At 38.1% G+C, this 13,208-nt stretch overlaps 1 long non-coding RNA gene across 1 annotated transcript in view; it reads right to left on the bottom strand.

Annotated features, from left to right (window-relative positions):
- LOC125918047 (uncharacterized) overlaps nucleotides 1-12,837 on the bottom strand; it is a 34,438-nt gene extending 21,601 nt beyond the window's left edge. The window contains exon 1 of the long non-coding RNA XR_007456361.1: nucleotides 11,995-12,837. This is a non-coding gene — a long non-coding RNA (uncharacterized LOC125918047). The remainder of the gene's footprint in view (nucleotides 1-11,994) is intronic.
- Between the last annotated feature and the right edge of the window lie 371 nt (nucleotides 12,838-13,208).

The following is a 13,208-nucleotide window of genomic DNA, read 5'->3' as shown; positions in this document are numbered from 1 at the left end:
AGTAAATTATGATAATTCTCATGGCAATTCAAAGTATAATTCATCAATGACATATCATTTTGTTCCAATGTTAATATCCAATTCATTATACTGAAAGAACGTGATTGCAATGGATTATTTGTTGAGACATAAACTGCAGAAGGATATGCAAATTCAATATCATTTTATAAAGTTTTAAAACATGAAAAACACTATATATTTTTAGCAATATAAATGGATATGTGGTCTTAAAAATGAATGAATGTAATGAAAGGAATGAATGGAACAAAAACAGACACTCAGATCAATGGAACAGAATAGAGAACCCAGAAATGGACCCTCAAATGTACGGCCAACTAATCTTTGACAAAGCAAGAAAGAATATCCAATGGAATAAAGACACTCTCTTCAGCAAGTGGTGCTGGGAAAACTGGACAGCGACATGCAGAAGAATGAACCTGGACCACCTTCTTACACCATACATAAAAATAAACTCAAAATGGATGAAAGACCTAAATGTAAGACAAGAAGCCATCAAAATCCTCGAGGAGAAAGCAGGCAAAACCTCTTTGATCTTGGCCACAGCAACTTCTTACTCAACACATCTCTGGAGGCAAGCGAAACAAAAGCAAAGATGAACTATTGGGACCTCACCAAAATGCAGGACCTCATCCTGCACAGTGAAGGAAACAATCAGCAAAACTAAAAGACAACCAACAGCATGGGAGAAGATATTTGCCAACAACATATCAGATAAGGGGTTAGTATCCAAAATCTATAAAGAACTTATCAAACTCAACACGCAAAAAGCAAATAATCCAGTGAAGAAATGGGCAAAAGACATGAATAGACACTTCTCCAAAGAAGGCATCCAGATGGCCAATCGACACATAAAAACACATGCTCAACATCACTCATCATTAGGGAAATACAAATCAAAACCACAATGAGATACCACCTCACACCTGTCAGAATAGCTAACATTAACAACTCAGGCAACAACAGATGTTGGCGAAGATATGGAGAAAGAGGATCTCTTTTGCATTGTCGGTGGCAATGCAAGCTGGTGCAGCCACTCTGGAAAACAGTATGGAGGTTCCTCAAAAAACTAAAAATAGAACTACCCTATGACCCAGCAATTGCGCTACTAGGTATTTATCCAAGGGATGCAGGTATGCTGTTTCGAAGGGACACATGCATCCCAATGTTTATAGCAGCACTATCCACAATAGCCAAAGTATGGAAAGAGCCCAAATGTCCATCAATGGATAAATGGATAAAGAAGATGTGGTATATACATACAATGGAGTATTACTCGGCAATCAAAAAGAATGAAATCTTGTCATTTGCAACTATGTGGATGGAACTAGAGAGTATTATGCTAAGTGAAATTAGTCAGAGAAAGACAAATATCATATGACTTCACTCATATGAGGACTTTAAGAGACAAAACAGATGAACATAAGGGAAGGGAAACAAAAATAATATAAAAGCAGGGAGGGGGACAAAACATGAGACTCTTGAATATGGAGAACAGGGTTGCTGGAGGGGTTGGGGGAGAGGGGGATGGGCTAAACGGGTAAGGGGCATTAAGGAATCTACTCTTGAAATCATTTTTGCACTATATGCTAATTTGGATGTAAATTAAAAAGATAAAATTTTTAAAAAATGAATGAAAAAGGTAAATCCTATTTAAGGTAATGATTACCTCTGCAGAAGAAAAAGGGCAATGGGATTCATAAAAATTCTTACATTACATTCACGCTCTGTTATTCACTCTGATTTTCGTATACCTGATAGGTTTCATAATTTTTAGCCACTACTGAGAAGCATTGACACTTTTAGCTAGCTGGGGCAATAGTTTCCCACTCTGTTTAGGAAAAAATGTTTCATTGTTGTGGGGTTTTTTGGTTTTTTTTTTTTTTTTTTTTTTGCTCTTGTGTTTAATAGGACAATCTTACTAAGACCCTATCTGAAATTTTTCATTTCTGTTTTCCAAACCAAACAATGAAAACCTTAAGATCATCTAAAATAGGGTACTCTGCCTTAGGACACAGACCTGTCCTTGGCTATACATACATACACATACACACACACATACACACACATACACACTTTCCAGATCATATCCCACCTTCACTTCCACTCCTCTTCAAACACCCATTCCATGGCCAAATCCCGAGGTCTTGTCATTACCAGGAAGTCTTCCACCTCTGACTACACCTCTTCATCCTCCAGGCACTCTCTCACAAGTAAACTCATCATAGTCCCCTCAAGCCTGCTCTTCTTCCTGTGCTTCCTGTATCAGTAAACTACCCATTCATTCCCTCAATTGCCCAAGCCATCACTCTCAACTCCTCTTTCTCTTTCACCTTCCACATGCCCTCCCATCACTGAATCCTTCCATTATTCTACACCCCTATATATCTCTCAAATCCACTTATTTCTTCCATCCGCATCCTATACCACAGTCCAAGCCACCTTACCTCTTTTAACTAATTTCCTGTAACACCCTCCTAATTATTCTTCCTGCCTACCACTTTTAACTCTCTGAAGAATTCTCCACAGTGCAATCAGTATTATCTTTTTTTTTCTTCCAAGATTCTATTTAAACTCAAGTTAGTTAACATACAGTGTAGTATTGGTTTCAGGAGAGGAATTTAGTAATTCATCACTTACATATAACACCCAGTGCAGCATTATCTTTTTAATTTCCTCCCAGGCTTAAGATATTCTAATTTTCCCTTAAAGTTCAAATTCCTTAACACAGCTTAAGGGCTCTTCATAATCTGGCCCCTACTTATGTCTTCAGCTTCATCTTTCACTACTCCTACAGTGTCTGCCCTCTCTTATACTGCCTGATCCATCCATACTGTACTGAGTTTCTCCAAGCAATCCAAACTCTCTTAAGTGTATCTCTCATCCTTAACACAGCTCTGGTAAAACTACCCACCCTCTTTATAAGGCTAAATGCTCCTGAGGCTTCAAACTAAATGGAAGTGTCACTTCCTCTGGTATAAATTTTCCTGGCCTCCCTGAAATTGGGTTGATCACCCCTTCTATATGCTCCTATAGCACTCTGCATGGTACACATCAAGTGAATAGCAAAATGAATTATAAAACCATATGTCCATACTGCCATCTATGAAAGCCAAGCCTGTTCACTGTATTCCTCATTCACCTAGACCAATGGACTGAACGAGTAAGGTAATAAAGACCAAACTGTGAAATAAATTGCTAAAGTAACAGTATGCTTACAAAAAATTAGAACCCAATGACTCATGGTCCAGGCACACAATATTCTTTCCACTATACTCTGTGGCACTTAATTTTACTTTCATAAACAATTCAATGCTAATTAAGCGTAAAGTAGGTAACTCAGAGTTTAAAAGGATCTAGATATCATCTCATTTTATAATTAAAGAGATGCCCAGAAAGGTTATTACTTGCTAATGAACAAAACACTATTAAACAGCAATACCAAGACGAGGTATTTTGATGTTCTTTTAATTACATACTTTAATCTCAGGAATTAAGTTTTTAAGCCTTTATTTTAAACAAAACATTTTTTTAATTTTTTTTTAACGTTTTATTTATTTTTGAGACAGAGACAGACAGAGCATGAATGGGGGAGGGTCAGAGAGAGGGAGACACAGAATCTGAAACAGGCTCCAGGCTCTGAGCTGTCAGCACAGAGCCTGACGCGGGGCTCGAACTCACGGACCGCGAGATCATGACCCGAGCCGAAGTCGGCCGCTTAACCAACTGAGCCACCCAGGCGCCCCTAAACAAAACTTTTTTAGTCTTTATTTATACTTGAGAGAGACAGACAGAGTGTGAGCAGGGGAGGAACAGAGAAAGAGGGAGACACAGAATCCGAAAGCAGGCTCCAGGCCCCAAGCTGTCAGCACAGAGCCCAACACGAGGCTCGAACTCCCAAACCATGAGATCATGACCTGAGCCAAAGTCGGCCACTTAACCAACTGAGCCACCCAGGTGCCCCAGTTTTTAAGCTTTTAAAGTTGAAAAACTTTCAAGTTTTTCATTTCTTCTAGGATAACAATGTTATCAAAAACAGAACAAATTCACTTCAAAGTTTCCACAAAATTACCTAGAATGTTATAACAAACATAACAATATTTAATCACAGTATAAGAGTAATAAAGATAATAGCCGTTACTGTAATTATGTATCATAAGCAACACATGGGTTATCAACCATGTTCAAGGCACTGTGGAACACAAACACGGAATATACAAAGAGATATAAAACGGCATTCCTAACTCCCAAGAAGCGTACAATATGTTTTGGAAAACAAGAACCAACCATTATAGAGTTGAATAGAAAAACTAGGCAGGGGCACGTGGGTGGTTCAGTCACTTGAGCATCCAACTTCTTTGGCTCAGGTCATGATCTAGTAGTTCGTGGGTTCAAGCCCCACATCGGGTTCTGTGCTGACAGTTCACAATCTGGAACCTGCCTAGGATTCTGTGTCCCCTCTCTTTCTGCCCCTCCCCCACTTACACTGTCTCTCTCAAAAATAAACAAACATTAAAAAAAATAAAGTAAAAGCAAACAATCAAATTATTAACACTTTCAAAGGAATAGACTTTTCTTCTAAGGAGTTTCAGGAATGTAAAGAAATGATAATCTACTGAGAAATCAGCATAAACTCAAAATGTCTTAGGTTGGTCAGCTGACAGGGCTCTGAAACAGTGAAACTCCAGTATCAAGGAGCATACCAACAACTGCCCAGTTCCTGGTTTCTAAACAGTCTTACAAGAAGAGAAAACAGAACTCCTTGAAGAAATGGCTGATTCTAGGACATGAGCAGGAAAAGCAGATGAGGAGCCTGGAATATCTTAATGTCCCAAAAGTAAGAAACTACTCCAAACATGATAGAAATGTGTCAAAATGAGGAGGCTGCAGGATTTCCCACTGACCAAACCTGAGTTAATCTGGAATACCAAAATACTGATAGTAACAGAGTATAATCTACTTAATAAAAAAAGACTATGAATTTATATTGATATTAAGTAAGCAAATGAGAAGGAAAAGCTCTTCTTTACAACAGATTGCCAACTAATAAATGCAGACGAATAGCTAGACAAACACCATTTTGGAACCAATGAGTAATAACGGACTCAGGCAAGAATCAGCAATGAATTATGTGAACGTTTTGGGGAGGACAGAGCACTTACATGGTCTGAAAATGCTTCCCCACAGATTATTCAATAACAACAATGAGGACAATGATAACTTTTATACAGAGAAATCTGGCAGGCAAACCTTAACTAAGTGATCCAAGTAAACATCACCATCAGTTTGACATCATATTGCCTCCTGATGTGATGCACTGAGGGTATATCATCACTTATTTTGTATTGCTGCCAAAAATGCGTAACTTGAATCTAACAAAGAAGCAATATGACAAACCCAAACTGATGACATCCTACTAAACAAAGGGCCTGTACTCTTCAAAACTATTAATTTCAGGAAAAAGAAAAAAAGGTTGAAAGACTATTTAGAAAAAAATGCTATTAAAATATATTATTGGCACAACTGAAGAAATGTCAACATGAACTATAGACTAAATTACAGTATCAGTATGAAGTTTCTTGAATCCATCATACTATTCTTACATGTTATATAAGAACATGTCTTAATTCTTAGGAGATATCAACTGAAGAATTTAAGGATAAAGGACCATGATGTATGCAACATATTCTCAAATGATTCAATAATAAAATTATAAGAGGAAGAGGAAGAAAAAGGGAAACAGGGAGAAAAGGAGGAAGAAGGAAAAAGATCAACAGAATGGATTCTTGCTATTACATGTTAATGTTCAATGACATTGTATAATATTAATATGTTTTCCTTGTTAGAAAGGTACACAATGCATTAATGCAAGATTCCATCTACCCCTAGACACATCTGTAAGGTTTTGCCTCAAATGATTTGCCTCTGATTTTAACTGAATAAACTTGCATCTAGAGCATACTCCAGAAGATGTAATCAAGGAGCTTAAAGCTATAAATAAAACAGTAATATCTATTTCCAGACTTCAGGCCCACTCTGCAAATATAAAAAATGATAAAGCAATTGTGCTAAACAGTAACAATTAGTGTCTCTAGGTGACCAGTATATGAGAGTTCACTGTACTATTCCTGAAACTTTTCTGTAAATTTTTTCAAGACAAAATGTTTTGTTAAAAAACCTGCCAATGCTGAAACTTTACTTTGACGGAAGTCATTTGTGAAAAACAAAATCTTAACTCCCAGATTCTTCTCTCCTTTTCCTTTAATAATCCACGTCAAATTAAGTTTAATACTGTTATGAAAAAAATTTTCAGTATTAAGATAAACATTTTACTAAAGCAGTCCCCAAATGTTTTAAAAAGCCCATTTATAAATCCACTGTGTATAATGTGCATTGATTTTCACTATTACAAATGGTGGTTAAGTTCCTGATATTGGCCACAAAAGCTCTTTGATAAATCTTTAGCAATACAGCAGAAATGGTATATGTGAAATACAATACTATGTTAACTTGCACATCTCCCTAGCCTTTCTGAAATAATATGGAATCTGCTGGATAAGATGGAGAGAGAGAATGTTGGTTAGTAAGGAACAACCAGTAACTAATTGTAATTTCTAACACCGTTTTTACTAGGTTACACATTTGAAACTGGAAATACAGCCCTCAGACAAGATGGCTACTCGCTGTCCAGAAAGAAGGCACACGGAATCTCAGGAAATGCCACTTGTGCTCAACAGCTCTGGGATTCCTGTCCTGACCCAAAATGATGACGACAACATGTTAATATGTATAGAAAATATGTAAGGCAGTACTTTATAGTGAAAAGTACCTTTATAATTTTGAAAGTCTGATGTGGGTACACTGGTTTGTGGTCATTTTAGTTGATTAAGACAACTTCCATTCACCATTTACTGAACATTCACTATGCACCATGATAGACTGGTAGGTCCTGGGCATACACAAAGAACAAAATAGTCCCTGACACAAGAACTCAGCACAGAAGAAAATGACGTCAATTATAATCCTTTAAATCTAAAAATGGAATTACTCTTCAAATTGTGTCTGTATCAAGAGCAAGGGAGACAAATTTTGTCTAGAGACTAAAATTGGTATCATACCTGACACCTGAGCCACAACTTAAAGGTAAGAGCATTCCAATCTCCAGCAAAAACATGAACAAAGATACAGAAGCATTAATTCAAATTTTTCTGTCTTCCGAGTGTCCGACAGTGTGCTAATGCCTGTGGAGACTGTTATCAAGAAGACAGACAAGGCCTCTGCCTTTAAGGAGTTTACATTCAGATAATGGACAAATAAGGAATAACAAAACGTGTACAAATTATAGTGTCTTGAAGTAAGTGAGATGCACAAAAGAGTAACTATCAGAGTGCAACATTAAAAAAGGTGTGCTGGGTGACAAAGTGAGACTTGAGCCATATTCCAAAGGGTTTGGCCATGCAGCCTTCTGAAGAGCATTTCAAGCAAGTAGTGCAAAAAGTGCAAAAGAACCTAAAATAGGAAAGGACATATAAGGTTTAAAGAACAATAAGAGGACTGTGTGGCTGGCACACAATAAAACAGGGGAAGAACAATGAGAAGGAGAAAGATTATTCAGGGCCATTCAGGCCATGGAAAGAAATACAGACTTTATTTGAAGAGGAATGGGAAGTCATCGGAAGATTTTAAGCAGAGTAATGACATGATTTAGGATATTAAAATGATCCCTACAGCTGCTATGTGAAGAACCAACGTCTGAGGAGCAAGAGAAGAAACAAGCCCAGTTAGGAAGCTACTGCAGCAATTCATACAAGAGATAATAATGCCTTGAAATAAAGAGGGGGCAGTGAAGACTAGAATGGTAGACTGGCACAAGATAAATTCTTAAGGTACAAGAGAATGTATGGATGGACTGGATTTGAGAGAAAAGAAAAGAATCCTGGCATTATCTTTTAAGTTCTCGACATGAGTACTGCCATTCACGGAGATGGGTAAGGGCCAGTAAAGACATCAGAGTCTGGGGTAAGAGGGGGAAGAAGGTTGGGGGAGAGGAATAGATAACTATATTTCAGTCATATGGTTAACATTATGTTTGAGATTCCAACTAGATTTCCAAGTGAACATCAGGCTCGGGAAAATTCTGGGGTAAAAAAATAAAAGTGGGAGTCATTGGCATGAAAATATATGGCATTTTCAGGGAAGAGCAAACAGCTGGCCTTAACTGGGTCACAGAAACTGAAGGGTAGTGGCTGACGATGAGTTTGGAGAGACTAGAATCATTAAAAAGTGAACCATGATGAATTAATGCCAACAATAGAAGTAACAGCAACAGTAACAGTAGGAGAAAAAAAAAAAAATTAGGTAGCCAGCATTGTGCTAAAGGCTTTATAATAAACATCTCATTTAATCCTCTCAACAACCCTATGAAGTAGGTAATATTATAATCACTATTTTATACACTGAGCCTCAAGAAGGTTGAGAAACTGCCAAAGAACACAAGGTGCTAGAGTTGGATATTCTAACTTAGGCAGTCTTCAATCTTATCCTTTAAATTACTGCCTCTCTACTGATTTTATGTGCCTTCAAAGTTTTCCTTAAAAGAATGACATTTAGATGTAAATTTTAGAAATATAGTCCCCGTCTCTATGTAAAATGCGAATGGCTAGGGAATAAGGTGAGACTTGTAAGCAAGAGCACCAGAGTTTTACTAAACCAAGAGTTACAAGTTATTTTACCAGGTTATTTTTGTTACAAGCACCATGCATATGCAGGTTGACTTGGATTAGTTTGAGGTATGATTTGTGACTCTTGAAACAAAGGGATACTCTTTATGTAACCTGGTAAAAAGGTCCAGCTCATGCAGTATAAATTTGCGCTCCAATACCAAAATATTTCCCAAAACATGTAACTTTACTGATGGTTGAATTATTTTTTAAGTTCATAAAGTTTACATTTTTGTATAAGGAAGAAAATAAAATTAGTATTGATTCAAAACAAGATGTGCCTTCATATTTATTAAAAATCTGATCAACTAGTGTGTTTTTCCCCCATGTTAACAACTCCTCTGGCTTTCAGCATCATCACTTAGGAAACCAATAAAGTAAATTACCTGCTGTCATATACTAATGTTCAAACAGTTGATATTCCACCTCACAAACCAGCTAATTTTTTTTAACTCACCAGTTTATGATTTTAAGTGATTAAGACAATTCAATATTAAATATTTAGTTTAGTAAATATCAATTAAACTCAATAAATACAAATATTACTAAAATCAGTAACTAAACATCCAAACAAAAATACAGTATTTATTAAATATACGGCAACACATATGCTATACAAGAGATTAATAAATGAGTTTATACTCTTAATTATAACACACTGGACACAGGTCCATTTATTAAAGATTACAGTGATAAAGCATACACAGATTAAATCATTTAGTTCCACAGAGCAGGTAAAATGAAATATAAAAACTTACAGATACCCAATAAAGAAAGGCTATTTTTAAAAATATACCTATTCCAGGTAGGAAATAAAAATATTTTTCTAATTTCAAATTTTAAATACTGTATCTTGAAGACCACTCGCACGGATAATTCACAAAAAACATATTTCAGTGAAGAGTAGGGAATATACTTACATTGAATTCTAATTTTTTTTTAATATTTAGAGAGATTATGGAGGTTACAATCAATGATTGCAAATCAAAAACCTAATGTAGACTGGCCAACTAAACATTTTATATATAATCTGACAATAAATTTAAAATTCTGGGATTTGGGGGTTCCTGGGGGGCTCAGTCGGTTAAGTGTCCAACTTCAGCGCAGGTCATGATCTCACGGTTCAAGCCCCGTGTTGGGCTCCGTGCTGACAGCTCAAAGCCTGGTGCCTACTCCAGATTCTGTGTCTCCCTCTCTCTCTGCCCCTCCCCTGCTTATACTCTGTCTCTCTCTCTCTGAAAAACAAACGTTAAAAAAAAAAATATTTTAAAAAATGCTGGGATTTTTCTGTTCCAAAAGTAAATGAGCAATCTCCTGCATTTATACATTATATGAAGTCCTCTTGGTCACAGACGGAGGCATCGGATACAGCACTTTTACAGTCTTCATAGGAAATAAGGGAAAATGTATGGAGAGGAAGGGGTGTACAGAGGAAGGGATGAAGGACATCAGGCGATATGCACTTTTGTACATTAAGCCTCAGGTAGTGTGCTAAGAACTCTCACTCCCATTATTTCATTTAATGCTAACAATTCCATGGGGCAGGTAGTATAACTCCCTCCCACTTTACAGAAGACATCTCATAAGTGACACCTTATGAGTAAGTGGCGGAGTTGGGATCTGAACCAAGATGTGATGACAAAGTCTAGCAGCCTTCCTTTATGAGGACTTGCAAACACAGCAGGACGTGTTAAAGTGTTCTTTTGCAGGAGGTTATCTAACTAGATTGATTTTGCAGGAGGTTATCTAACTAGGCACTCACTTCTCAATTTACTAAGAATGTACACAGATTTTCTCTCTCATCTAGAAAAGAGCAATGATCCTTTTCAACCCACAAAGCAGTATTTTCAGTGCTCCATCACTGCTAAAAGAAAACTTCAGCTAGACTTTGTAGCATTCATATGCACCATGAGCACCTCTTCAAAAAAAAAAAAAAAAAAAAAAAAGTACGGTCTAATTACAAGACAAAATACATGAAACTGAAAATGCCCAGAGAAAATTCAAGACCATCAACATTGTATGTTAGACTAAACTCCTCTTGCCAGACTTACAAGCAGTGAAGAGAGTGAAGAAAAAAAAAAAAAGGTGGCCTTCCAAAACCTGACTGAAAGGCATGCTACTTCTCAAAAACAAATTGCTTAGTTTCCTCCTCCTAAATCAGGACATAAATCTTTTAAAAGACTTCTGAAGTGTTTCAAACTTCAGAATTATTTTCTAATAGAAAACACTTTTATTATTACTTAACCACCCTCAGAATACACTGATATTCCTCTTGGTAGCCAAATATTGCTACTTCTTGCATATTAATAAAATTAATATTAACCTGTACTGCATCCTATACAAAACTATAATGCAATTGCTTTGAAAAATAAAACATCACCACCAGAAAACAACTCAATACCTTTAAAAGACTATTTCCGGTTGCATTTACAAAAAACAATCTTTGTCACACATACCCATTAAGGAAACATAGAAACTCTTAAGCATTTGGAAGGAGATTATTCTCAAACCATAATTCAGCATAGTGACATTACAATTATCATTTCAGAGCCCCAATGAGCTATTTTCCTTCCACTGGGCACCCCCCACCTCTCACTGCCTCCCTCAAGAATTTAAACTTTTGCTAGGAAGTAATTTATGGGGTTAAACATAATTTTAGCCCCTCTGTTCCAATATGAACAAAACCATGGTTTTATATATAACAAAATGTGAATCAAATGAAACAGATATGCAAATAATTACGTTTAGAAAAATATTTTTACTCATAATTGCTGACTGCTTTAACGAACACGTTTCTATTGGAAACACTTCCAACACTATTGTTAAAAACTAGGTCTGTACAAAGTATTTAAATCACTAGCTTTAGCTCTTCAGAGTTTAATTATAATACCATTATCACAACTTTTTACAGTGCTCACTGAGAATTAAAAGTGATTCCAGAACCAATTAGTGTATCATTACACACACTAATCTTAATAATTTATAGGACACAAGTGTTCCTTATGTTTGTTATAAAGCCTAACTAAAATTGGCATCCCTTTTAATTTAAACACCTTGTGGACTTTTTTCCTAAAACAAAAGTTGCCATTTGGTAAAGACTGAACCGTCCAAAAATATACCCAAAAACAAAAATGTACATACAAAAGCCGTAACAGCACAACACAGCTATTTAATCCTCACTTTCTAAATTCATACTAAAATAGATGCCATGTTTGCGTTTTCAAAAAAAGATTTTTTTTCAAGCTATTTTGTTTACCTTTTCCACAGACTGTTCAAGTACTGCCAAGGTAACAGATTTTAAAACTGACAACTGGAGCACTTGGCAATTGCCAAAACAACACAGCTGGATTCTTAAAGGGAAAGTACTCTTGTGTAATGTACACCTAATTACAGCTTTGGAGAACCTTCTCTTCATATAGTAAAAGATGATACGAGACACGGGGGAAACAAGCTGTGCTAAAAAAAAAAAAAAAAAAAAAAAAAAAACTTGAAAAATCTTAGACATTTGTTCAAAAATACTTACACCATTGTCAACACATCACACCCAGCCTTTCAAATAGCGCATTAATTGCAATACCAATCTTACTGTCAACTAAAATGCAGGTCAACGCTGCCGCAATTCTTCAGTCTACACGCGGTTTCCCTGCTGGACCATGACGGCGTGGGGGGGTGGGGGGGGGGGCTCGCTTCGTACCACTGGAGCCACACTTCAGGTCTGAAGAATGTTTTTATAGTCACACTTCCACGGGGAGGGAGGGGAGATCTGTTTTTCTAATTCAGAGATGCTCACCTCTTCCAAACTTGTTTGCACTACCTCACCTACCGACTTAATCCCCGCTGTTCGAAGACAGAGGATATCAAACTAAAAGGCAAAGTTTCTACCACATAAAACCTTTCCTGGGAGCCGGGATCTACCTGGATGTCAGGGGTAGCTAGCTGTTCCCTCTGTAGCCTCCCCTTCCCCGCGACGTCTCCCAGAATCCGCGGACGTCCGCACCCCGCAGGTGCCCCCGGCCCGGGCCGCCCCAAATACCGACCCCACCACTGACATCTGCACACACGCGCCCAGAGTTCGGACCTCAATGTTCCGCCCGCTTCGACCAACCTTCTCCCAAAGCAGAAGTGGGGGAACTTCTTCAAGTCCGACCAAAGCGCAGAGCGCCCTCGGCACGAGGGGTCAATCCCTCTGGGGAGACCCGGGCCGCGGAGGGCAAGAGGGAGGAAACGGGCCTTCGGGCGGAACCCCCCGGAGAGACTCCGGGCCCCCAGAGAAGTCCCTCAACTTTCAAGAAGGCGCCGTCCACCACCGCCCCCCAGCCCCAAGCCCCGTGCGCGCATGGGGAGGCTCCTCGCGCCGAACCCGCGCGGCCGAGCCTCCCTCCGCCGGCCCGCGCGACAGCGGTCAGACCCCGGGCCCGCCCTCGGGGCACCCCGCCCCCACCACCGCGGGCGCCTCGCCCCTCCACGCAG

This window comes from Panthera uncia, unplaced genomic scaffold (genome assembly GCF_023721935.1).
Source record: "Panthera uncia isolate 11264 unplaced genomic scaffold, Puncia_PCG_1.0 HiC_scaffold_400, whole genome shotgun sequence".
NCBI lineage: Eukaryota > Metazoa > Chordata > Mammalia > Carnivora > Felidae > Panthera > Panthera uncia.
This window is presented reverse-complemented; position numbering and strand designations above follow the sequence as displayed.